This window comes from Lagenorhynchus albirostris, chromosome 19, assembly GCF_949774975.1.
Source record: "Lagenorhynchus albirostris chromosome 19, mLagAlb1.1, whole genome shotgun sequence".
Classification (NCBI taxonomy): Eukaryota; Metazoa; Chordata; class Mammalia; order Artiodactyla; family Delphinidae; genus Lagenorhynchus; species Lagenorhynchus albirostris.
Window position 1 is genome coordinate 55,725,961 of NC_083113.1, and position 27,275 is coordinate 55,753,235.

Here is a 27,275-nt window from a genome sequence, read left to right on the forward strand (position 1 = left end):
GCGGGCTTTCTCTAGTTGAGGTGAGCGGCGTCTACTCTGTTGTGGTGCGCAGACTTCTCACTGTGGTGGCTTCTCGTTGCGGAGCACAGGCTCTTGGTGCGCGGGCTTCAGTAGTTGTGGCACATGAGCTCAGTAGTTGTGGCGCACGGGCTTAGTTGCTCCGTGGCATGTGGGATCTTTCCGGACCAGGGCTCGAACCCATGTCCCCTGCATTGGCAGGCGGATTTTTAACCACTGCGCCACCAGGGAAGCCTGAACTTGGGGACTTTAATCACAACTTAGCAAATAACAAACCCACCTGCCACCCCCAGCCCCCGGGCGGGTGTGAAACCTGCACCCAGATTCCGCACAGCAGACTTCCCATCCTCTCACAGGAGCTGACAGCGCTCAGAACCGCTGCAGTAACCTGAGCTGTCCAAGCCTGCTGCTCCACTGGCTTTCACCAAGTTTCTCCGCAGGCTCTTGGGGGCCCTCCAGCCGGAGCTGGTCGTCATCTCCAGTGGAGCAAGAGTGGGCATGTTCGCAGATGTCCCAGGGCACCCCCTCCCCAGGCCCTCAGATGGGTCACTGTGCAGGCTGACTCAAGACACGGCTTTCTGGTTCCGGCACGGAGCCCAGATCACAAATCCCTCCCGCTAAATGTAGAGGCCGTGGCCTCAAACTTCAGACGTTTGGTAACCACCAGGGCGAGTTTTATATCACTGCCATAAAGAAACACTCAGTGTTTCCTGTCAATAAATAGAAGTTAAGAGTAAAAATAATACGTTAAAAACAAAGCAGTATTACAACATTCTAGATCAATTTGGTTGCTTCTGAGATGCACGTTAGGGAGTGGGAAAGATGGACAAAGCACCAGACAGACTTACAGACGTTCCCCTTGAGGATCCAGAAAGTCCTCAGAAGACTTTTGGAAGAATGAGAATCGGAAAAAGATTCAATGAGATGCTGGCTTTGTCCAAGAGCCTCCAGAGAAGCGCACCTCACACTTCGAGAAACTTCTGGGGGACCCTGTCTCTGGACACACACAGTGCGTTCTTCCCTTGGGCTTATCGACGTCAGTTGCTGCAGATGTGCTCTCGAGGGGCCAGCGGTCAGTACGAGGACCGGAAGGAAAGCCACGTGCAGGCAGAACTCAGAGCCCGGCGAGGAGCTGCCCTCGGGAGCCAGGAGATGGGCAGCTCCCCAGCCCCACGTGGCCAGCGGCTGGCGCCCTGATGCTGGGGGACTGTCCAGGCTCTGTGGGCCTTCCGGAGCTCTGCAAACGTTGGATTAAGCTTTCGCTTAAAAATCTCACACACGGGTCTGCACGTCACCTCCCTGCACGGACGCTGGTGTTAGCGGCCATGCTGCGGCTGTGGGATATTTGACAAGATAAGGCCAGCATGGTGTCTGCCGGGCAGCGAGATGCTCTCAGATGTGCAGCAGAAGCAGCCCATCCATAAATGTGGCGCCTCAAACGCGAGCATATGGGGGGCTTGGGGCACCAGGTAATCTCAGCTTCATCAGGCCCTCCGAATACCCAGGCTTGCCCCCAGATGTGTTCAGTGGAAGCCCACGCCGACAACTGCCTTAAACTCTGAACATTTGCACCTTTTTGTCTGCACGACTCAGCGCTCTCTCTGGGTTCTGTGCAACCACAGAGACGGGTCAGCTTGTTGAAATAAGCACTGGACATCCCAAACCCCTCGGTTCCAATTTCTGCAATTCTCAAAACAGCCTTGTCGCTGAAAGCTTTTTTACCCAAGACCTCAGGATCACGAGGCCGCCACCCTCCAAAGCAGCAGCTGATAGCTGACCTTCTGAAGAGGAAGGTCATGTGTTGAAACAGCCATGGGACTCATCAGTCCTGGCCTGAAGCCAGGCAGGAGGGGGCCTGCCAGGGGCATGGGCTTTTGAGGGTCTTACACGTCACACACGAGAGAAATTTATTAACAAACACGTGACACCTCCGTACCTCCAAGCTTAACCTCCACTCCTGCAGTGACACCAGTCGAGCCCAGAGGAACACTCTCCGTGTCCCTTGTTTTATGTCCTTGAATCAAAAGGCCGCTGTGCCCAGCACCGGTGGTTGGCAGGCTGTGCTGTCACTGGCAGACACAGCGCCGCTTCAGAGCAGAGGGGGGACTGGAGCGGCAGAAGAGCGTAGGTGGCAAGGAAGACACATCATTCAACTGTCAGGCCCTTCCTTTCCGATGGCAGAAATCCAAGGGATTTTGGCAGGCCCAAGTGTAGCCGCCCAGAAGGCCAGGACGGTTCATGAGTTGGATACGCCTGTACTTTCTGACCATCCCAACCCACGGCCCCATCCACGGAACCCCCAGACATAACTGTACTGTCATGATTGTTATATGGATGACCTTCAGACACATAAAAACTGTAGCTTTACAGTACTTTTTTTCCCTTCGATTTTGTCATCACAAGACTACCTGTGACAGTAGAGGTTAGGACCTAATTTATTTGAACCCAGATACGGGTTCTAACCCTGGTGTCATCACTTATGAGCTATGGGGCCATTACTGAATTTACAACAAGTAAATGTCACCATTTTAGTTTATAAAACAGATGTAGGGCTTCCCTGGTGGCGCAGTGGTTGAGATTCCGCCTGCCGAGGCAGGGGACGCGGGTTCGTGCCCCGGTCCGGGAAGATCCCACATGCCGCGGAGCAACTGGGCGCGTGAGCCATGGCCTCTGAGCCTGCGCGTCCGGAGCCTGTGCTCCGCAACGGGAGAGGCCACAACAGTGAGAGGCCCGCGTACCGCAAAACAAAACAAAAAAAACCTTGGCTATTGTGAATAGTGCTGCTGTGAACATAGGGGTGCATGTATCTTTTTGAATTACAGTTTTGTCTGGACATATGCCCAGGAGTGGGATTGCTGGATCTCATGGTAGCTTTATTTTTAGTTTTTTTAAGGAACGTCCATACTGTTCTCCATAGTGGCTGTACCAGTTTACATTCCCACCAACAGTGTAGGAGGGTTCCCTTTTCTCCACACCCTCTCCAGCATTTGTTACGTGTAGACTTTTTTTTTTTTTAACATCTTTATTGGGTGTTAGGTTACAAGGGTGTGGGTTACAAGGGTGTGTTAGTTTCTGCTTTATAACAAAGTGACTCAGTTGTACATATACATATGTTCCCATATCTCTTCCCTCTTGCGTCTCCCTCCCTCCCACCCTCCCTATCCCACCCCTCCAGGCAGTCACAAAGCACCGAGCTGATCTCCCTGTGCTATGCGGCTGCTTCCCACTAGCTATCTGTTTTATGTCTGGTAGTGTATATATGTCCATGCCACTCTCTCACTTTGTCACAGCTTACCCTTCCCACTTCCCATATCGTCAAGTCCATTCTCTAGTAGGTCTGTGTCTTTATTCCCATCTTGTCCCTAGGTTCTTCAGGACCTTTTTTTTTTTTTTTCGTAGATTCCATATATATGTGTTAGCATACGGTATTTGTTTTCCTCTTTCTGACTTACTTCACTCTGTATAACAGACTCTAGGTCCATCCACCTCACTACAAATAACTCAATTTCGTTTCTTTTTATGGCTGAGTAATATTCCATTGTATATATGTGCCACATCTTCTTTATCCATTCATCTGTTGATGGACACTTAGGTTGCTTCCATGTCCTGGCTATTGTAAATAGAGCTGCAATGAACATTTTGGTACCTGTCTCTTTTTGAATTATGGTTTTCTCAGGGTATATGCCCAGTAGTGGGATTGCTGGGTCGTATGGGAGTTCTATTTTTAGTTTTTTGAGGAACCTCCATACTGTTCTCCACGGTGGCTGTATCAATTTACATTCCCACCAACAGTGCAAGAGGGTTCCCTTTTATCCACACCCTCTCCAGCATTTATTGTTTGTAGACTTTTTTGATGATGGCCATTCTGACCGGTGTGAGATGATATCTCACTGTAGTTTTGATTTGCATTTCTCTAGTGATTAATGATGTTGAGCATTCTTTCATGTGTTTGTTGGCAACCTGTATATCTTCTTTGGAGAAATGTCTGTTTAGGTCTTCTGCCCATTTTTGGATTGGGTTGTTTGTTTTTTTTGATATTGAGCTGCATGAGCTGCTTGTAAATTTTGGAGATGAATCCTTTGTCAGTTGCTTCATTTGTAAATATTTTCTCCCATTCTGAGGGTTGTCTTTTTGTCTTGTTTATGGTTTCCTTTGCTGTGCAAAAGCTTTGAAGTTTCATTAGGTCCCATTTGTTTATTTTTGTTTTTATTTCCATTTCTCTAGGAGGTGGGTCAAAAAGGATCTTGCTGTCATTTATGTCATAGAGTGTTCTGCCTATGTTTTTCTCTAAGAGTTTGATAGTGCCTGGCCTTACATTTAGGTCTTTAATCCATTTTGAGTTTATTTTTGTGTATGGTGTTAGGGAGTGTTCTAATTTCATACTTATACATGTACCTGTCCAGTTTTCCCAGCACCACTCTTTGAAGAGGCTGTCTTTTCTCCACTGTATATTCTTGCCTCCTTTGTCAAAGATAAGGTGACCAGGGCTTCCCTGGTGGCTCAGTGGTTGAGAATCTGCCTGCTAATGCAGGGGACACGGGTTCGAGCCCTGGTCTGGGAAGATCCCACATGCCGTGGAGCAACTAGGCCCGTGAGCCACAACTACTGAGCCTGCGCGTCTGGAGCCTGTGCTCCGCAACAAGAGAGGCCGCGATAGTGAGAGGCCCGTGCACCGCAATGAAGAGTGGCCCCCGCTTGCCACAACTGGAGAAAGCCCTCGCACAGAAATGAAGACCCAACACAGCCAATAAATAAATAAATAAATAAATAAGCCAAGCATTTGAAGCCCTTAAAAAAAAAAAAAAAGATAAGGTGACCATATGTGCATGGGTTTATCTCTGGGCTTTCTGTCCTGTTCCATTGATCTATATTTCTGTTTTTGTACCAGTACCATACTGTCTTGATTACTGTAGGTTTGTAGTATAGTCTGAAGTCAGGGAGCCTGATTCCTCCAGCTCCACTTTTTTCCCTCAAGACTGCTTTGGCTATTCAGGGTCTTTTGTGTCTCCATACAAATTTTAAGATTTTTTGTTCTAGTTCTGTAAAATATGCCATTGGTAATTTGATAGGGATTGCATTGAATCTGTAGATTGCTTTGGGTAGTATAGTCATTTTCACAGTATTGATTCTTCCAATCCAAGAACATGGATCTGTTCTTGGAACAGATCCAATCCAAGATCCAATCCAAGAACATGGATCTCTCCATCTGTTGGTATCATCTTTAATTTCTTTCATCAGTGTCTTATAGTTTTCTGCATACACATCTTTTGTCTCCTTAGGTAGGTTTATTCCTAGTTATTTTATTCTTTTTGTTGCAATGGTTAATGGGAGTGTTTTCTTAATTTCACTTTCAGATTTTTCATCATTAGTGTATAGGAATGCTAGAGATTTCTGTGCATTAATTTTGTATCCTGCTACTTTACCAAATTCATTGATTAGCTCTAGTAGTTTTCTGGTAGCATCTTTAGGACTCTCTATGTATGGTATCATGTCATCTGCAAAGAGTGACAGTTTTACTTCTTCTTTTCCAATTTGTATTCCTTTTATTTCTTCTTATTCTCTGATTGCTGTGGCTAAAACTTCCAAAACTATGTTGAATAAGAGTGGTGAGAGTGGGCAGCCTTGTCTTGTTCCTGATCGTAGTGGAAATGGTTTCAGTTTTTCACCATTGAGGACGATGTTGGCTATGGGTTTGTCATATATGGCTTTTATAATGTTGAGGAAAGTTCCCTCTCTGCCTACTTTCTGGAGGGTTTTTATCATAAATTGGTGTTGAATTTTGTCAAAAGCTTTCTCTGCATCTATTGAGATGATCATATGGTTTTTCTCCTTCAATTTGTTAATATGGTGTATCACATTGATTGATCTGTGTATATTGAAGAATCCTTGCATTCCTGGGATAAACCCCACTTGATCATGGTGTATGATCCGTTTAATGTGCTGTTGGTTTCTGTTTTCTAGTATTTTGTTGAGGATTTTTGCATCTATGTTCATCAGTGATATTGGCCTGTAGTTTTCCTTCTTTGTGACATCTTTGTCTGGTTTTGGTATCAGGGTGATGGTGGCCTCGTAGAATGACTTTGGGAGTGTTCCTCCCTCTGCTATATTTTGGAAGAGTTTGAGAAGGAAAGGTGATAGCTCTTCTCTAAATGTTTGATAGAATTCGCCTGTGAAGCCATCTGGTCCTGGGCTTTTGTTTGTTGGAGATTTTTAATCACAGTTTCAAGTTCAGTGCTTGTGATTGGTCTGTTCATATTTTCTATTTCTTCCTGGTTCAGTCTCAGAAGGTTGTGCATTTCTAAGAATTTGTCCATTTCTTCCAGGTTGTTCATTTTATTGACATAGAGTTGCTTGTAGTAATCTCTCATGATCCTTCGTATTTCTGCAGTGTCATTTATTACTTCTCCATTTTAATTTCTAATTCTGTTGATTTGCGTCTTCTCCCTTTTTTTCTTGATGAGTCTGGCTAATGGTTTATCAATTTTGTTTATCTTCTTAAAGAACCAGCTTTTAGTTTTATTGATCTTTGCTATAGTTTCCGTCATTTCTGTTTCATTTATTTCTGATCTGATCTTTATGATTTCTTTCCTTCTGCTAACTTTGGGGTTTTTAATTCTTCTTTCTCTAATTGCTTTAGGTGTAAGGTTAGGTTGTTTATTTGAGATGTTTCTTGTTTCTTAAGGTAGAATTGTATTGCTATAAACTTCCCTCTTAGAACTGCTTTTGCTGCATCCCATAGGTTTTGGGTCGTCGTGTTTTCATTGTCATTTGTTTCTAGGTATTTTTTGATTTCCTCTTTGATTTCTTCAGTGATCTCTTGGTTATTAAGTAGTGTATTGTTTAGCCTCCATGTGTTTGGATTTTTTACAGATTTTTTCCTGTAATTGATATCTAGTCTCATAGCGTTGTGGTCAGAAAAGATACTTGATACGATTTCAATTTTCTTAAATTTACCAGGGCTTGATTTGTGACCCAAGATATGATCTATCCTGGAGAATGTTCCATGAGCACTTGAGAAGAATGTGTATTATGTTGTTTTTGGATGGAATGTCCTATAAATATCAATTAAGTCCATCTTGTTTAATGTATCATTTAAAGCTTGTGTTTCCTTATTAATTTTCTGTTTGGATGATCTATCCATTGGTGAAAGTGGGGTGTTAAAGTCCCCTTCTAATGATTGTGTTACTGTCGATTTCCCCTTTTATGGCTGTTAGCATTTGCCTTATGTATTGAGGTGCTCCTAGGTTGGGTGCATAAATATTTACAATTGTTATATCTTCTTCTTGGATTGATCCCTTGATCATTATGTAGTGTCCTTCTTTGTCTCTTGTAATAGTCTTTATTTTAAAGTCTATTTTGTCTGATATGAGAATTGCTACTTCAGCTTTCTTTTGATTTCCATTTGCATGGAATATGTTTTTCCATCCCCTCACTTTCAGTCTGTATGTGTCCCTAGGTCTGAAGTGGGTCTGTTATAGACAGCATATATATGGGTTTTGTTTTTGTATCCATTCAGCCAATCTATGTCTTTTGGTTGGAGCATTTAATCCATTTACATTTAAAGTATTTATCAATATGTATGTTCCTATTACCATTTTCTTAATTGTTTTGGGTTTGTTATTGTAGGTCTTTTCCTTCTCTTGTGTTTCCTGCCTAGAGGAGTTCCTTTAGCATTTGTTGTAGAGCTGGTTTGGTGGTGCTGAATTCTCTTAGCTTTTGCTTGTCTGTAAAGGCTTTAATTTCTCCATCAAATCTGAATGAGATCCTTGCTGGGTAGAGTAATCTTGGTTGTAGGTTTTTCTCCTTTATCACTTTAAATATGTCCTGCCACTCCCTTCTGGCTTGCAGAGTTTCTGCTGAAACATCAGCTGTTAACCTTATGGGGACTCCCTTGTGTGTTATTTGTTGTGTTTCCCTTGCTGCTTTTAATATTTTTTCTTTGCATTTTATTTTTGATAGTTTGATTAATATGTGTCTTGGCCTGTTTCACTTTGGCTTTATCCTGTATGGGACTCTCCGTGCCTCTTGGACTTGATAAACTATTTCCTTCCCCATATTAGGGAATTTTTCAACTATAATCTCTTGAAATATTTTCTCAGTTCCTTTCTTTTCCTCTTCTTCCTCTGGTTCCCTATAATTCGAATGTTGGTGCGTTTAATATTGTCCCCGAGGTCTCTGAGACTGTCCTCAATTCTTTTCATTCTTTTTTCTTTATTCTGCTCTGCAGTAGTTATTTCCACTATTTTATCTTCCAGGTCACTTATCCGTTCTTCTGCCTCAGTTATTCTGCTATTGATCCATTCTAGAGAATTTTTAATTTCATTTATTGTGTTGTTCATCATTGTTTGTTTCCTCTTTAGTTCTTCTAGGTCCTTGTTACACATTTCTTTTATTTTCTCTATTCTGTTTCCAAGAGTTTGGATCATCTTTACTATCATTACTCTGAATTCTTTTTCAGGTAGACTGCCTATTTCCTCTTCATTTGTTTGGTTTGGTGGATTTTTACCTTGCTCCTTCATCGGCTGTGTGTTTCTCTGTCTTCTCATTTTGCTTAACTTACTGTGTTTGGGGTCTCCTTTTTGCAGGCTGCAGGTTCGTAGTTCCCGTTGTTTTTGGTGTCTGTCCCCAGTGGCTAAAGTTTGTTCAGTGGGTTGTGCAGGCTCCCTGGTGGAGGGGACTAGTGCCTGTGTTCTGGTGGATGAGGCTGGATCTTGTCTCTCTGGTGGGCAGGTCCACGTCTGCTGGTGTGTTTTGGGGTGTCTGTGGCCTTATTATGATTTTAGGCAGCCTCTCTGCTAATGGGTGGGGTTGTGTTCCTGTCTTGCTAGTTGTTTGGCATAGGGTGTCCTGCACTGTAGCTTGCTCGTCGCTGAGTGAAGCTGGGTGTTGCTGTTGACATGGAGAACTCTGGGAGATTTTCGCCGTTTGATATTACGTGGAGCTGGGAAGTGTCTTGTGGACCAGGGTTCTGAACTTGGCTCTCCCACCTCAGAGGCACAGCTCTGACCCCAGGCTGGAGCACCAAGAGCCTTTCATCCACACGGCTCAGAATAAAAGGGAGAAAAAATAGAAAGAAAGAAAGAAGATAAAATAAAATAAAGTTATTAAATAAAAAATAATTATTAAGAAAAAATTTTTTAAGTAAAAAAGAAAATGCACAGACAGAACCCTAGGACAAATGATACAAGCAAAGCTATACAGACAAAATCTCACACAGAAGCATACACATACACACTCACTAAAAGACAAAAGGGAAAAAAATGTATATATCGTTGCTCCCAAAGTCCGCCTCCTCAATTTGGGATGACTCGTTGTCCATTCAGGTATTCCACAGATGCAGGTACATCAAGTTGATTGTGGAGATTTAATCCGCTGCTCCTGAGGCTGCTGGGAGAGATTTCCCTTTCTCTTCTTTGTTCTCACAGCTCCAGGGGCTCAGCTTTGGATTTGGCCCCGCCTCTGCCTGTAGGTCGCCGGAGGGCGTCTGTTCTTGGCTCAGACAGGACGGGGTTAAAGGAGGCGCTGATTAGGGGGCTCTGGCTCACTCAGGCCGGGGGGAGGGAAGGGCACAGAGTGCGGGGCGGGCCTGCGGCAGCGGAGGCCGGCGTGACGTTGCAGCAGCCTGAGGCGTGCCGTGTGTTCTCCCGGGGAAGTTGTCCCTGGATCCCGGGACTCTGGCAGTGGCGGGCTGCACAGGCTCCCCGGAAGGGGGTGTGTGGATAGTGACCTGTGCTCGCACGCAGGCTTCGTGGTGGCGGCAGCAGCAGCCTTAGCGTCTCCTGCCCGTCTCTGGGGTCCGCGCTGTTAGCCGCGGCTCGCGCCCGTCTCTGGAGCTCCTTTAAGCGGCGCTCTTCCCCTCTCCTCGAGTGCCAGGAAACAAAGAGGGAAGAAAAAGTCTCTTGCCTCTTCGGCAGCTCCAGACTTTTCCCCGGACTCCCTCCCGTATAGCCGTGGCGCAATAACCCCTTCAGGTGTGTTCACGCCGCCAACCCCAGTCCTCTCCCGGGGCTCCGACGCCTCAGTTCCCAGCCCCGCCCGCCCCGGCAGGTGAGCAGACAAGCCTCTCGGGCTGGTGAGTGCTGGTCGGCACTGATCCTCTGTGCGGGAGTCTCTCTGCTTTGCCCTCCGCACCCCTGTGGCTGCGCTCTCCTCCGCGGCTCCGAAGCTTCCCCCTCCGCCACCCGCAGTCTCCGCCCGCGAAGGGGCTTCTAGTGTGTGGACACCTTTCCTCCTTCACAGCTCCCTCCCACTGGTGCAGGTACCTTCCCTATCTTTTTGTCTCTGTTTTTCCTTTTTTCTTTTGCCCTACCCAGGTACGTGGGGAGTTTCTTGCTTTTTGGGAGGTCTGAGGTCTTCTGCCAGCGTTCAGTAGGTGTTCTGTAGGAGTTGTTCCACGTGTAGACGTATTTCTGATGTACCTGTGGGGAGGAAGGCGATCTCCGCGTCTTACTCTTCCGCCATCTTGAAGCTCCTCCACGTGTAGGCTTTTTGGTGATGGCCATTCTGACCGCTGTGAGGTGACACCACACTGTACTTCTGATTTGCATTTCTCTAATGATTAGTGATGTTGAGCGTCTTTTCATGTGCCGATTGGCCATCTGTAGAAAATACGTTTTTTTTATTTAGAATTTTTCCTACTGGCGTTCCAAGTGAGACTTTTTGGTTTGTTAACATTCTCTGAGTCTGCATGTGGGGGAAGTTCGGGAACGTTGGACGAGATAGTTTGCAGGCCTTTCCGAATGGCAGTGGGGCCCCTGGAGTCTGAGCAGCCTCCTTCCTCCGCCTGGTCCGTCCTCACCTCTGCCCTTGGGGCAGCAGCCTGCATGGCGGCGATGCCTCGGGTTCTCCTGGCTCTGGCGGCCTCCTTTGGGAATGAGCCGCGATCTCGCTTTTCCTTTAGCAGCTCCATCCAGAAACCTCCAGTAAATAGAGGGACGCCTGCCCCATCCCAGGTCTGGAGGGTGCCCGGTGCGCGCCCACACTACAAGTGAGGAGACAGGTCTTGCAGGCCACGCTGCGAGCAGGTGGTGGCGGTGGGCTGGCCGTGGCGATGTCTGCCCCCGAGACCAGAGTTCTGAACCGTCCAACTGTGGGGCCTCTTGCCCACCTCCCCTTGCGTCGGGCTCACCTTGGCAAGAGGTGCCCATTTTCAGGGTGGCCACCTTGAGGCCGAGGATGCTCTGGTGGAGGTGCTGCGAGGGAAGGAGCGGGGCCCAGGCAGGACCCTGGGGCAGAGGCTGTCCAGGCTTCCCCCCACCACAGACCCCCACCCGCCCAGGGTAGGACTTTGCGATACGACAAACAGGCCAGCCTGGCCTCCTGTCCCCCTGCTCCCACATCCAGGTTGGCGGAGTGCCCCCAGGGGAGGGCCAGCTCCACTGTGCCCACTCCTTCCCAGCCAGCGCTGGTCACCTGTCAGCCCTGCAAACCCAGCCTTACTTGTCACCAGGTAGGGAAAGCGGGCTGTGGCGAGAAGGGGCCAGAGAGGAGGGGGAGCTCCAGGGACGTGATGGCCAGACCCCGTGGCCCCGTGGGCCCGGAGCGAGGAGGGTTAAGCCCGTGGGCTGTGGAGTCAGGGGGCCTGGGCGGGAGCCCCCGGGCTGTACTCGCCGTCACGTGATCTGGGGAGAGTGCTGTGACCCCTGAGCCTCAGTATTCCCAGCAGTAAAGTGGGCTAACTCTGGTCCCTCCCCTGCGAGGGTGACGGGAGCTCCCTCTGGAGGCCCTAGCACACTCCCCCCACCCCACCCCCCCGTTCAGAAGGTGCCAGGACCCGTCATCGTCCCTTGTCATCAGCCCACGTAAGTGGCCACCATCACTCCCATCTCAGCCCGGAGCCGGGGCTCTCCTCAGAGCGCCGGCTGCTCACAGACGCCTGTGGACCCTCCGCAAGAAGGAGCCCTCGCCAGCGTGCCCACGCCCCTGCCGCTCCGGGGCCGAGGGAGAGGGTGGCCAGGCCTCCCTCCCTGCCTCTGTCCTCCTAGGCCTCTGGCGCCCACCTTGGCCCTGTGTCCGGCTGGTGGAGACAGGCCCGGGCGCTCTGACTCAGTCTCTGGCGAAGCAGCTCCCCCAGGAGACCGCGTGCTTCACGGCGCGGGCCCGCCTCGAGTCCTGCAGAGGAACCGCAGCCCCCAGGGATGCCCAAGGCCCCAGCCAGTCCTCCCCCCGCCCCCCGGACAGGGGATGCTGCGGCCCCACTGGGTCCTGGCCCCAGCCCTGCCACTTTCTGCGGGGGTCGCTTTGGGAAGGTTGCGCAGCGTCCGTTTCCTCATCTGTGAAATGCCTGTAACCGCAGCTTCCCGGTGGGGAAGCTGAGATGCCCCGTGATGTGATGCAGCTGAGGCGCTGAGCCCCCGGGGTTGGGGTGAGTGGTCTGTAAATGGTGCCCCCCGACCCCATCCTCCTGGGTAGAGCCCCGCCTCCGGGTGGCTGGTAGAACTCCACTCCCACGATCTGTTCTGGTTTAAATGGCTGGCCTCCAAGGCTGAGAGCAGAGCTCCTGGGGCTTCCGGGCCGCAGCCACCGGCAGCCGAGCTCAGGCAGAGCCAGGCCGCACCCCACGTGCTGCCCTGTGTGCCCCGCCTCGCTGGGCTCCACCTCGGGCAAACACCATGCGCAGGTGTTGCCCGGGCGTTGCCGGGGCATTGCCCAGGGGAGGTGGTCCTGTACCCGGAAAGCTCCCTGCCCAACGCACCCCACCCCAATCCCAGTGCCGGGAGCAGCCGGGCAGTCGGGTGGGACCAGGCTGAAAGCCCAGAGCTGAAACTTGGTGAGAAAGGTAATCCTCGACAGGCCCCTCCCCGCAGGCTTTAATCCCCTGCAATCCCTCCTGTGGGAGCTTTCTGGGACAGCCGTAGCAAAGGACCACAAACTGGGCGTCTTAACACAACAGAAATGTGTTCTCTCACATTCCCGGGGCCAGAGCCCCGATCAGGGCGTGGGGAGGGCACCACCCGCGGGCTCTGCCGCGCCCTCCGTTGGCTCGTGGCTGTATCGCTCTAGGCCCTGCCTCTGCGGTCACGTGGCCTCCCCTGTCGGAGCCTCCTCTCTGTGACAGGGACAGTTGTCATTGGATTTAGGGCCACACTCAATCCAAACGATCTCATCTCAACATCCTTACCGTGATTAACTCGGATCTGCAAAGACCCTTTTTTCTCAGTTGGCCGCATTCGTAAGTTTCTGGGGTTAGAGGACTTGGACGTATCTTTTGGGAGGCCACCATTCCACCCACTCCTCCAGTTTCCTCTCCCCGAGCTGTGATGGCGTCTAAACAAAGATGTGGAGACACGTGGGGTTTGCCTGGTAGCAGTTCACGTGGCCCAGCTTACATCTTGACCGCCACTTCCTCTTGCACACTCCCAAGCCCCTGGATATTAGAATGGATGGGGGGATGGGAAGGGCAGGTCCAGAATGTCTGAGATGGCAAGTCCCAGGGGAGGAGCCCAGGCCGACCCCCTCATTTACAGATGAGAAACCTGAAGGCCAGTCGACACTCCCAGGGAGCCAGGGGTTTGAAGGTGCCCTGGAAGAGCTGACGCCTCTGATGTTATGTCTCCAGGAACAGAAAGGTCAGCCCCAGAGGAAGGAACCCAGGAGCCTCTGGTCTTAATTGTCCCTCGCTTAAGGAGTACTCTTAGGCCCAATTCATGCAGTGGTATTTATGGAACACCTACGTGCCAGGGCCTATCCTAGGCATTTGTGATCCACCAGGGAACAGAACAGAAAACACCCTGCCCTCTGGGAACTGGCAGCCCAGTGTGGGGACCCAGACAAGCAAACGAGCAAGTAAGTGTGTAGTGTGTCAGTGCTGGCGAGGGCTGTGTGGCGAGAGACAGCTGCGTGAGGAGGGTAAGAGCTGCTTTTTTTTTTATTTTAAGATTTATTTATTTATTTTTGGCTGCATCGGGTCTTAGCTGCGGCACGTGGGATCTTTCATTGTGGTGCGCGGGCTTCTCTCTAGCTGTGGCATGCCGGTTTTCTCGTCTCTTGTTGTGGCGCGCGGGCTCCAGGGCTTGTGGGCTCTGTGGTTTGCGGCACGCAGGCTCTCTAGTTGAGGCACGCAGGCTCAGTAGTTGTGGCGCGCCGGCTTAGTTGCCCCGCAGCATGTGGGGTCTTCGTTCCCTGACCAGGGATCGAACCCGAGTCCCCTGCATTGTAGGGAAGATTCTTTACCACTGGACCTCCAGGGAAGTCCCAGGAGCTGCTGTTTTATACAGAGTGCTCTGGCCACTGAGAAGACATATGAGCAGAGACCCACATGGACTGGAGGAACAAGGCACGTGCATGTCCGAGGAAAGAGCATCGTAGGCCCAGGGCACAGCAAGTGCAAAGGCCCCGTGGTGGGAGCAAGCCTGGGGGAGCCCCAGGAAGGCAGAGAGGCGGGAGAGGAGATCAGACGGGTGATGCCAGGTCGCAAAGGACTGGTTTACACCCCAGGTGAGAGGGAAGTCGTTGCAAGGCTAGGGCCCCCTCCCTCTCCCCGCTCCCCTCCCCCCCCCCCCCCCCCCCGCCCCAGCTTTGTTTGGTGCGACTGTCCCAGCTGCTGCGTGGAGGCTGGGCCGGTTTAGTTGGAAGGCTCTGCAGCAACACAGCGCAGAGATGTGGCAGCAGCTGGGGTGCTGTCAAGTGGTCAAAGTCCAAATACATTTGCAGACACAGTGGGTGGGATCTGCCGACTGAGTCGGGGTGTAAAGGTTGCCTCTGAGCAGCTGGAAGGAAGGAAGAGCAGCTCTGGGGAGGGGGGGAGGGGGAGGGCGCCGGCGGGGAAGAGGGGGAACCGGCTCTGGCACCCGGGCAGGGCGGGCTTCCCAGTGCAGGGAGCCGAGGTGGCCAGGCAGGTCCTGCCTCTTGAGTCCCCCCTTCTCCACCTGGCTGCATCTTCCCTCTGCCAGTCGCTGCCTGCCGGGGGCCGGAGGGCTGGGGCACGGAGTCAGGCCCCTGCCCAGGGCCCTGCCCCACCCAGTCCCGGCCAGAGCCAGGAGGGTCCCACGAAGGGATGCCTTGTCCCCAGCCGCCTGGGAGCCGCTTCCCTGCCTGCAGGGGTGGGCGGGGTGCCGCTCCTCCTCTCCAGGAATGTGGTCACAGCATTAGAGACACAGAAGCTCCCCGTGGGGGGCCTGGAAGGGATCCAGACCCCCGCGCCCCTGCCAGCGCAGACACTTCCACATGGGGGTGTGTACGCAGGGAGAGGCGGGAGGGGGCAGTCGGGATGGAGAAGAGCCGAACCCCAGACCCCCCCCCCCACCGTGGCCTTGTTTCTAAGCTGGCTCTGCCTCCTGGGCGCCTCCATGAATAATGATGATGTGATGATGCTGGCGGTGGCGGAGGCCAGCCTTTCTGCAGGGCTCCCCGTGAGCCGGGAGCAGTTCTCAGGGTTCACGGCTATTCCCAAACCTGTGCAGGGGTTGCTGTTTTTATCCTCCTGTTACCTGTGGGGAAACTGAGGTCCAGAGTGGTTGAGTCACTTGGCGCAGGCCACACAGCTCGGAAGCACCCCTGAGGCAAGTTCCTCAGCACACTGCCTCTCAGAGCTCTGTGTGGTTGGGCCTCCACCCTCCTCCCCAACACCCCCTCTTTTCCCCCCCAGCACTCGGCACCCTTGGTCCCACTGTTCACCCTCACGCTCACCAGGCCGTCCCAGCCCCAGGGTGTCCATCAGTGCTGTCCCCTCTGCCTGGAGGCTCCTCACCTATCCTTCCGGTCTTAGTGGAAACATCACTTCCTCAGAGAGCCTTTCCCTTCCCGTTGATTACTGATCAGTGCTGAATCAAGCAGGACCTCCCCCTCCCATCCCCTCCCCTCCCCTCCCCTCCCCTCCCCTCCCCTCCCCTCCCCTCCCCTCCCCTCCCCTCCCCTCCCCTCCCCTCCCCCTCCCCTCCCCCTCCCTCCTCCCACCCCCTCCCCCTCCCATCCCCTCCCCTTCCCCTCCCTCCTCCCCTCCCCTCCCCTCCCCTCCCCTCCCCTCCCATCCCCTCCCCCTCCCATCCCCGTCCCTCCTCCCATCCCCCTCCCTGCCTGCCTTCTTTTCCTGCACAAATGGAGGCGAAGTCTGCCCGCCACCCTGCTGTCCTGTTTCCACTTGCAGTCATGGAGAACCTTCTGTGTCATCCCCAAAGGAATGGCTGCCGCATAATCTGTACGAACGTGCCGGAGCCTACCTAACGAGGCTCTCGGCCATTGGCGCTTGGCCGTGCCCCGTTTTCTTCTGAACAGTGCTGTAGCGGACAACTCAAGGCAAACATCATTCCACACAGGTGCGAGGCTGCCTCTGAGACAAACACCTCCCGAGGCATTGCCGGGCCAAGGCCATGTGCGCTGTCATCATGACAGATGCGGCCACAGCACCTCCCGAGAGGGTTCCCGCCGCCGCGCCCACCCGCGATGCCCGAGGGATGCGAGCACTTCTGCTGAGTGCCTTTCTGTCCTCCAGAAGCTCACCGGAGCCCCCGCCCCCCGACCACCCTCACCCCGGGTTTCTGGCCTCTGGTCTCAGAATCATTTCTTCCACTGACATCCTATGCAGAACGTTGATAACTGACAGAAATGGAAGTGAGCCGGGGTTCAGGCAGGGATGGGCTCCTGCTTCATTGTCTCCCACCCCCAGGACACCACCTCTGGGCCACCCAGCCAGGGCACAAGGAGAGACACTGAGTTCTCCCCGGGCTAAAGAGGCAGGGGGAGAGAGCATCTCTGGAGCCGGGAGAGAGCCAGACCACGAGGAGGGATCACAGGGCTGGAGCCAGGCCACAGAGGGCGCTCCAGACAGGCCGGCTGAGGAAGTGTCTCCCGGCCCAGTGGCCTGCCCGCCAGGCCGACTGTCAAGCCTTCAGAAATTCTGGGAACCAGTTGTTAAGCACTCCCGTTACTGAGAATTAAATTATATGAACTTACAATTAATACATTATACTCAAAGCAAAGATAACACCTACTCAAAATTCATCCCTCCCTAATGACTTTGCTCCATTTCGCTGCGAGCTGTGGTCGTGAGGTTCCCTACAGGGACGCATCTGGAAATACTCCTGCACATCTCTCCCCAGCTCTGCGGGCAGACCTGTCATGGGGGTAGCTTGAAATTGACCGTGGTGGGAGCCTTTACACCACAGAAGTTGGCAGACACTGCCAGTTGGGGCCGGTTCACCCCCTGTAGCTGGTTGTGCAACGTCTGTCCTGAATGCTCCCTCCTCCTGCCCTCTGACCTCCTGCCTCCTGCCTGCCTCTCCCTTTGATCAAATCCAACCAGAGGCAGCTGGCTAGGGCCTCAGCCTCCCGGGGCTCACAGCAGGACAGAGAAGGGAGAGCATGGATCTGGGAGAAGCCAGTGGAAGATAATTGGCACGTCAGGCGCCTGCTCTCGGGGAGACAAAAGACACCTTGTGGTCCTCATCACCCTCCGTGTGGGGCAGGCGTCTGTGACCAAGGAGGCTCGGGCTGGTGCTCTGACGACGGAGCAGACCACGTCAGCCCTGAGCTCCAGAACCCCTTTGCAATTTCTAGAGTAGTGATAACATGCTTCTAATGCAGGGAATTTGTGTTCCCATTTTGACTGATTCATCACCAACGTGTTCACAAGCCAGGAGTCAGGGGTTCTCACACTTGAGCTGCATCAGAACCCCCGGAGGGTTTGTGGGAACACAGTTGCCAAGCCCCCGCAAGTTTCTGATTCAGTGAGCACGATATTGTGATATAATAAGACATACGTATTTTGCTCCTCATCCCTGCTTCCCGGCCAGAGCTCCTAAAGCCTTTGTCATTTCCTACATGATGAAATGCTAGGAGCATGTTTTATACTAACGGTTGATCTCTGACCCCCACTTCTGGACGCAGGACTTCCAAATCCCTTGGAATTTCCTGGGTGAGGGGAGCATCTTTTGTTCTAATGAGGTGACCCTGGGTGGCCTCAGGGACGGCTTCAGGAGGGGGCTGGTCACCAGGACCACGATGGGAAGCTTGGAGCTTTCAGCCCCACCGTCATCGTCCAGGGAGGGGAAAGGGGCCGGGGAGTCAGTTAACAATCGATGGTGCCTCCGCGATGAAGCCTCCATAACAATCCCCATAAAGTATGGGGTTTGGAGAGCTGCCAGGTCAGTGAATGTGTCCCCATGCCGGGAGGGTGACGCACGCCAGCTCCACAGGGGACAGGAACTCCTGTGCTCAGGATCCTTCCAGACTTCCCGTCTGTCTCTTCATCTGCCTGTTCATGTGTATCCGTTCAAATATCCTTTGTAATAAATCAACAATAGTAAGTAAACTGTCTTCCCGGGTTCCCTCTAGCAAATTAGTGAAACCAGGGAGGGCGTCGTGGGAACCTCTGATTTGTGGCCAAGGCGGACAGAAGCGTGGGTGGCCTGGGAACCCACGGCTTGTGCCTGGCGTCTAAGTGGGGCAGCAGGGACTGCGCCCCTAACTTGGGTCTGTTCCATCTCTGGTTGGTGGCAGAATTGAATTGTAGGACACCCAGCTGGGGTCTGAGACTCAGTCGCTGAGGGCAGACACCCACACATCTGGGGCCAGAGGTGCTGTGAATATGAGAGTAAAAGAAAGAAGCAGTGAGTTTGTCCCAGAGAGTGAGTCTGGACTGGAGCCTGAGAACTTGCATCTCTGAGTTCGCAGGTGGTTGGTGCTGATGTGGGCTTTACTGTACGAAGCTGAGCATTTCCTGCTCTGGGACCCCCCTTGGAGAATTCAGCTCAGAAGTGTGGCCAGGTGGACCAAGGTGATGTGCACGGGCCAGAGCTTACAGTGATTAAACCACCAGCTCGTTGCAAAGAGGGGCTGCAGTGAGGCACAGGAAACAGGGACGGTTGCCCAGGAACCCCATGCGTGTAGGACCAGGGCAGTGGCACAGCTTGAGTCCCTGAATTTCAAAGATAACTTGCTGGTAACAGGAAGGAAACGCCTCTCCCGCTTAGGAAGCAGGGACTTGCTGACAAAGCCCCGACCCGGGCTGAGGATGGAAGGGGAAGAGAAATCTTGGAAGAGGGAGGAAATCAATCAGGCAGGGGCTGCCAAGGTCGCCGGCCACCGAGGCAGCAGGATTCAGGGCCAAGGAATGTGCCTCTAAGTCCGGAGTCCGGAGCGAGCAAAGGACGGCAAACGTGAGAAAGAACATTCTGTGTGGTTCCTTTGATGTGAAGTTGAAGAACAGGCACCACTAACCTCAGGGGCCAAAAGTCGGACAGAGAGCTGGGCGTGTTCTATGTCTTCCCCTGAGTGGGGGTCACACGGGGTTGCACACTTTGGACTTTACTGTACGAAGTACTGTACTTAAAGTACTGTACTTAAAGTACAGTGTGGGCTTTACTGTACGGAGCTGAGCATTTACTGCACATTTACTGAGGCCTCCTGTGTGCCGGGCGTCCTGCTGGGCTCTGAGGACGTAGCTGGGAGGAAGGGGCTGCCCTGACTGTGTGGCATCCCTCCCGCGGTGCAAACCCGGTGTGCTCAGAAGAGCCCCGGCCAAGGTGGCTTCGAGCGGGCAGGTGGAAGTGGGCCGAAGGATGCGGGTCAGGGCCCGGGAGACGTCGGCAGGTCGCCACGATGCTCTGGTTAGGTCTGAGAAGACGAGGCGGCCGCCTGCAGGAGGGCGACGGAGGGACGTGTGCTCCCAGCAGAAAAGACAGTCCACACAGAAGGACAGAAATGACGTTGTGTGTAGGGAACTGTGGGCCTTCGATACGTCTGGAATGTGAGGTTCAAGGTGGGACAGAGCCAGAGATATTCGGCTGGGGAGATAAACAGGGCCGGTGGTGGAGGGCCGGGCGATGCCGCCGAGTTGGAACTTCTCCACCCCTGCCCAGCACCCCCCCCCCACCACCGCACCAAGGCAGGGGCTGGCTGCAAAGCAAGCTTCCCGTGCAGGAAGTTGGCTGGTGTCGGGGGGTGGGGGCCAGCCGGGCGGCGGCCGCAGGGACCCGGCCAAGGTGGTGCGTCCCTCTGGAGAGCCACGTGCAGTGTCTGGTAACCTCACACACTCGCCTTCCCTGTGACCCGGCGTTTCCGCTTCCATGCATTCACCCCAATAAACGAAAGCCAGTGTCCCCGCAAAGGCTCGCTCTGGAACCATCAGAGCAAAAGCTAGAAACAACCAAATGTCCAGGAAATAGGCACACAAGCTGTGGAGGATGCAGACGGTGAGGCTCTGCCCAGCGGTTAAACGCAGGGACCCACGACCCACGCACCGGCGTGAGCACGACCCACGCACCGGCGTGAGTGGACCCAGGGCCAGAGATCCAGACATGAGAGAGGACATTCCGTGCGATGCCGTTGGTGGCAAGATGGAGAGCCGACAACACTAACGCGTGGGGACCGGCGTCAGAGGAGGGGGCATTCCAGGGGGCCGCGCGTGGCCTGCATGGTGGCCTGCGTGGTGGCCACGTGGGCATGCACATCTGCAAACTTAAGCGTGCACTGCACTGTGTGTAAGTTAGAAGTTACACCCACTGCATAGAACTCACGGGGACAATGCAGGTTACTGCATTGCAGGACAATGCAGGCGAGAGATGGGGAGGCCCTCGGCAATGGACAGATGGGGGGCTGTGCATGGTGGGGAAGTGACAGGATGTCATGCCCCCTTGCTCTGGGGACCCCCTCCTGGGGATCAATGCGTTCAGCCATCCAGTCCCAGGCACCTGAGTGTGCCAGGGAGAAGCCCGCCAGGAGCTCCAGGCTGGTGAGCGTTGGGAGGCCTGGTGAGGAGGGCCCATGGAGACCTTGGGTGCGGGGGGCCCGTCCAAGGCCAGAGTCAGGACCAGCCTCCAGTCTCGGGGCCTCTGCGGCGCTTGGTGTCTGGCGGGAGCTCAGAACCTGATCATGGCGTGAATGGATGAGAGAAGGAGCTCAGGGCCAGACTGCTGGTAAATTCTTTTGCTGTGAGGCATCTCTTACCCTGAAAACGACTGGCTGGCAGGCCCCCACTCCTGCACCTCTAAGCGGGACTGGCTGGCAGGCCCCCACTCCTGCACCTCTAAGCGGGACCAGGGCCGCTTCACAGGCGTTCGGGGCTCAGAAGGGCCCTCGCTGGGTTTAAGCTCTGCTTTCACCATCTTGATCTTCTTTTTTTTTTTTTTTAACTGAAGTATGGTTGATTTCCAGTGTTGTGCTAGTTTCGGGTGTACAGCAAAGTGATTCTCTCTTTTTCAGATTCCTTTCTGTTATACGTTATTATAAGATATTGAGTATAGTTCCCTGTGCTATACAGTAGGTCTTAATTGTTTATTTTATATATAGTGGTGTGTATCTGTTAATCCCAAACTCCTAATTTATCCCTCCCCCCCTTTCCCCATTGGTAACCGTAAGTTTGTTTTCTATGCCTGTGAATCTGTTTCTGTTTTGTAAATAAGTTCAGTTGTATCATTGTTTAGATTCCAGGTATAAGTGATATCATATGATATTGGTCTTTCTCCGTCTGACTTACTTCACTAAGTATGATCATCTCTAGGTCCATCCATGTTGCTGCAAAGGGCATTATTTCATTCTCCTTCTGGCTGAGTGATATTCCATTGTGTGTATGTACCACATCTTTATCCATTCATCTGTCAATGGACACTTAGGTTGCTTTCATGTCTTGGCTATTGTAAATAATTCTGCAGTGAGCACAGGGGTGCATGTATATTTTCAAATTAGAGTTTTTGTCCTTTCTGGATATATGCCCGGGAGTGGGATGGCTGGGTCATATGGTAGTTCTATTTTTAGCTTTTTAAGGAACCTCCACGCTGTTCTCCATAGTGGCTGTATCAATTTACATTCCCACCAGCAGTGCAGGAGGGTTCCCTATCATCTTGATATTCTTACTAACTGTTGAACAAGGGGCCCTGCGTTATCATTTTGCTCCAGGCCTGCATATTCTGTAATCTGTCTTGGTTTTGGCCCTGGGAGAGGGGTCTCTGGGCATCTTGGGGTAGGGTAGAGGGTGCTAAGACTGAACCAGGACAGCTGTCTGGGGGGTTGGGGGCTCCCAGACACACATGCAATCCCACGGTTGCCAGGGAGGAGGGGAGATTCAGGGTGTAATCATGGTGGTATTAGGGCAGGAGACTCACAGGACCCAGATCCTGCCGGGACCCGGGCTCCTGTCCTCCCCATGAGGTCCCTGGGAGAGGCACCAGCACAGGGGGTGCCCACTGATGTCAGTGGGCACCGTGGGCCCAAAGCTTCCTGCGGAGTGGTCTGCGGGGCTGGGCTTCAGGAGCCCGACCTGTTTCTCCACAGCCCCAGGCCCCGGCCGGAGACCCAACCCGCCCTGCACACGTGGAAGCAGCAGCGACGCAGGGCAGTCCCAGGAGAAGGAAGAGGGCATCCAGGGTGGTGGCTGCCCCTGCCCAGGACAGACCACACAGGCTCAGGGAGAGGAGAGCCTACTGGGCGGCTCTGGACCCTCGGGAAGGAGGACAGACCATGCCCGCATGCCCTGTGACCTTTAGCCCCTCAGCAAGTTCCACCCACTGGCATTTCCACCTCTCCTGTCTGCGTCTCATACCCTACAGCGCACACGCACACACACACACGCACACACGCACACAGTGTCTGGAATATGGCCCGACCCAGGTGGAGCTTCTTCCTGGGGAGAGAAAGTGGCCGTGACCTTGATGCTTTCTTGGGACAGACGCCACAGCCCCCAATCCACACTCACCTTCACCCTCCCCACGATCTTTTCAAAATGTGAGTCTGATCCCGTGACCCTCATCTGGGGTCTTCCCTTTGCTCCTGGGACAAAGACCACCGGGCTGTGCGTGACCTGGCTATTGTCAGCCCCTGCAGCCTCAGCTGATACCCTCACTCAGACACACGCCTCCTTTTGGTTTCTCAGAAGACTCCTTCCAACCTCAGGGCCTTTGCACCTGCCACTTCCCCCACCTGGAAGACCTTTTCTAGCCCAGTGGATCCTTCCCACCCTCTGCTCCCGGCCCAGTTGTCTCTTGGGGGCCTTTCCTGACATGACCAGACTGGTGACAGGACATTCATTCACATGCTTATCTGCTCATCTCCCCACTGGGTCGTCATCTCCTTGGGGGCGAGATCTGCATCTTCCTCCAGCATCGTGCGCCCATCTCCTAGCACAGCACTGGTGCATAGACGCCTGCTAACTGAGTCCCTGAAGGGAGGGGAGCATGGAGCCCCCTTGCCAGAGTCCTGGCCTTTTTAGGGGGAAGCAGCATGGTGGCCCTAGAGGCACCACTTCCCCTTGTGGACCTCAGCTTCTCCACCTGGGAAGCGAGGCGTTGGGCTCATGGGGCAGCTCCCTCTGAGTGTCGATGTCCTGGTGGCCGGGACCCTGCGCCTCAGCTCTCAGGGGGCCCAGAGTTCCCAGGGGAGTAGGGCCCAAGAGCAGAGGATGATCTGCGCCTGCCCCCTGGCTGGGGAGACAGCATCTGCCACGCTCATCAAATAGAGGATGGAGTCCGAATCCCAGAAGGAGGGAGAAGGCTACAGTGGCCTGGAGTCAGGTCCAGGGTCCTTGACGGCCAGAGGTAGACAAGCCCATCCTTGCCCAGACTTGTGAAGAGAACAGAGCCAGGCCCAGCCCGATGATGATTTAGCCCCCATGCCTCCGATTCCACTGTCAGAGCGTCATCACCTGTAGTGCAGGAATCGTCCCGTGATGAGGGTGTCTGGGGCACCCTGCTCATGCAGCGGACACCTCAGCGCCCCTCCTCCCCGAGCCCGCACAGCCAGGCTGCTCCTCTACCCCCAACCATGCACCAAACGTGCAGAGCCTCCAAGGCCCGGCCCGGACTTGACTGTGCTGGGGGGCGGCACCCCAGCGCTGCAGAGGGCAGGCAGCAGTGGAGGTCAGATGGCAGGCTGCCCAGCATGCTGGCTCCCCCATCAGTCCAAAGAGCCCAGGGCCTGTCAGGTCCTGCTGGATGCAGCCCTGTGAGCAAGGTGGGGCTCTCGTCTATTCAGACAGGCACCCCCTTGTCCCGGGCATCTCCTTACCCAGCTCCAAGCACAGTACCTCAGTGCCATCATGGGATTGCCCCCCTTTAAAACGTACAAGCAGTACTCGGCCATGGCAGATAACGTGGAACTACGTGTAAGGAACAGTCCTATTATCCCACTACCCAGTGATGCTTCTGGTGAAGATGATGATGAAGATGGTGATGAAGATGGTGGTGATGTTGGTGGTAATGGAGATGATGAAGATGATGATGGTGGTGGTGATGATGAAGATGGTGATGATGGTGATAGAGAGGAAGATGATGGAGATGATGAAGATGAAGATGAAGATGATGGTGATAGAGATGAAGATGATGGAGATGATGAAGATGAAGATGGTGATGGTGACGAAGGTGACAGACAATGGGGATAAGGATGAAGATCATGAGCATGAGGAACCAGAAACCAGCTGTGGTTCATTTTGGTCTCAGCTCAGGATAGTATCAAAGGAGACCAAGCAGGCCTCGTTTCTTCAGAAAACAAAACCACTCCCAAGGAAGGCTCTGTGTTTGGAGGGGGAATTGGGCTCAGTTGGGAAGGTAGGCAGCAGGGGGTGTTGCCGCCATCGGGCTGCCTGGCTCGGCCCCTCACTGTCGCTTGATTTGCTCCTCTGTAAACCTGGCTGGTGATGGGACCTGCCTCGGAGAATGACGTGCACACTGATGGTACACAGAGCACTGAGCACCAGCCTGGCGTCTGGTTAGGATGTAATAGATCGTGGCTTTTATCGTTATCGTTTTTATCCCAGTCACTCCGGTTGGCCCGCTCTCCTGCTGGAGCCATTTTTCCCTCCCTCCCCTGGGCCACGCCGCCACCTCAGCTGAGCCAGTGGGGCCTCTAAGCTTCTTTGCAAGATCCTCACGGGGTCTGCCTGTGGTCCGGGGGCCCCAGAGTCAGCGGCCCTGCGAAGATGCACCCGTCGCCTTGCTCAAACCCGGAGAATGGCTGGTATTCGCTTTTTTCCTTTTATAAATTTATTTATTTTGGGCTGCATTGGGTCTTCGTTGCCACGCGCGGGCTTTCTCTCGTTGCGGCGAGCGGGGGCTTCTCATTGCGGTGGCTTCTCTTGTTGCGGAGCACGGGCTCTAGGCACACGGGCTCAGTAGTTGTGGAGCACGGGCTTAGTTGCTCCGCGGCACGTGGGATCTTCCCGGACCAGGGCTCGAACCCGTGTCCCCTGCATCAGCAGGCAGATTCTTAACCACTGCGCCACCAGCGAAGCCCCCCAGAGTCCGTGGCCCTGTGAAGATGCACCCGTCGCCTTGCTCAAACCCGGAGAATGGCTGGTATTCTTGACCCCTGGGGCCGGCTCTCACGGGACTACGCTTGTCTCTTCCCAACTCCACACATCGAGTTGGTAGCTTCAGATCAGCCGTGGTGGGAGTTTTTAGGCCGTAGGAATCGGCAGGTACGGCGATCCTGGCTTTTCCTTTGGAGGGAGTCAGTCAGCGGTTCCACATTTAGCAGGACAGCACCGCTCACTCCCCAAGTATAACCTGTCATCGAGTCGTGCTGACGCTGGCTCCAGGAGGGACCGAGCACCCATCTATTCCCGGCCTAAACCGCCAGCCTCGTGGCCCAGGGCACTGCCATTTCTCGCCAAGTAGCCACCACAGCCTGCCCACTGCTCTGGGGCTTCGCTGGCCGGGCAGGGGCTCCCATTGCAGCCCAGGTAATGTCCAGGTTGTTTCTCTGCACGGCCTGTCCTTGGCCAGCCCCTCTGGCTCACCTGCACCCTTCTAACTTCCTTTAGTTCTTCAAACAAAGCAGTCCAGTTGATGATCTGGGGGGGCTTCTGCCTGGGAGTGTCTCTGCCCTGCCTTCCCTCGGCCTCCCCCACCAACTCCCTGGGTGACCAGGCCACCTCAGCGGAAGTGCCCCCACTGCCAAGGGGCTCCCCGTCCGTCACCCTCACCGCCCTCACCCCCATTCCTCCAAAGCTCCCCCGTACCGTCTTCTCTCGGATGCGGGACACTTGGGCATGAAGCGCTTGTTGGCTCTGGGCTGGTTGGCAAGGCCCGAGCCTCCTGGGTTATAAGCTCTTGGTATATAAGTCCAGCACACTGTAGGGCTCAGGAAATGCAAGCTCCGGTTATCCCTGCTTCACGTGAACAGCAGAGAGCTGGGTCCAGAGAGCTTGCCCGGAACCAGAGGAAAGGGAGGCAGGGGATCGCGGGCAGAGCAGGGCAGCCGGCAGGAGACAGCGTGGGCGCTGGGTGCCGGGGGAACCCTGAGAGCCGGGGCAGGTGGGGCCCCCTCCAGGTCCATTCCTGCCGGGCCTGTCTGCTGGGCCTGAGGCCAGGCAGGTCCGAGGACAGCCAGGAGCCCCTGGAGGTGGCACAGCAGAGGAGGTACAGGGTCTAATTTGCAGTTTATAAGAGACTCTGGAGGTGTCTCTTATGGGGCCTCAGTAAGGAGGGACAGGAGTCTGGAACTCTCTTCCGGCAACCACGAGACCCCGAAGCCCCGCAGCTCTCTTCCCGGGAATTCGCAGATGCTCTCTGCAGAGAAACATGTGAAATGCCCCTGGGGCTATTCCCCCAGCCCGTCCAGTCCCTGGGGAAAGGTCTAGCTCGCAGGACGAAGGACGGTGAATGAGGTCACTGAGGCCTTGACCTCACCACCGCCCAGGAAGGCAAGGCCTGAAGGGTATGTGAAATCCAATAAGGACAGCAAACAGGGCTTTTTTTAGCAGCATGTGGGGCAAAAGAAAAAAGGAAAGGGATGCCGCTGCTACCCTGGGCCAATGGACAACAGCAGCGGACTTCCCCAGGAGTGCTTATCCGCCCGGACAATGAACTTGGACTAGAAGGAACCACATACCTGCTAGGAGGGCCCGGAAGCTTGGAGGAGGGGCAGGTCAGGGCAGGTCACAGCCCTCGGCAATACCACCGCTCCGCGTGCTGAGGGACCTGGGACATGCCCTAAGAGGACTCACAGGACACCGGCAGGCCCCTCCAGGTCAGGGACAAGCAGATGGGCCCCGGGTTTCTGAGGGACGAGGGGGCACGTGCTCACTCTCCAGCCCCCATCACAAATTGCTTCTGGATTACCAGCCGGAGGGAGAAGGAAGCAGTGGCCCAAGGACTCAGCACGGGTTCTCCAGGAGCAGTCGAGTCAGATGACGGTCATTCCTTTGTCTTGTGGGGCCTGCAGACGGGTCCGGAGGATGGCGTGGACGGCAGTGGTTCTCAGGGTCACGCAGGAGACTGGGGACAATGCAGACAGCGGGGCTCATCCCAGAATTTCTGATCTAGTGAATCTAGGGCGGGGCCTGAGAATCTGCATTTCTAGTAAGTTCCCCGGTGCTGCTGAAGCTGCTG

At 53.8% G+C, this 27,275-nt stretch overlaps 1 protein-coding gene across 4 annotated transcripts in view; it reads left to right on the plus strand.

The window, feature by feature from the left end:
- OSGIN1 (oxidative stress induced growth inhibitor 1) overlaps positions 1–27,275 on the plus strand; it is a 55,262-nt gene that overhangs the window by 9,410 nt on the left and 18,577 nt on the right. For 2 of the 4 annotated variants that reach the window (XM_060131686.1, XM_060131684.1), the window contains exon 1: positions 10,065–10,276. The exons of 1 other annotated variant lie outside the window; for it this stretch is intronic. The gene's annotated coding sequence lies outside the window, so the exon portion shown is untranslated. Of the gene's footprint in view, positions 1–10,064; positions 10,277–11,800; positions 11,820–27,275 lie in introns of those variants that run through there. One more of the 4 variants, XM_060131689.1, reaches the window with a different exon arrangement.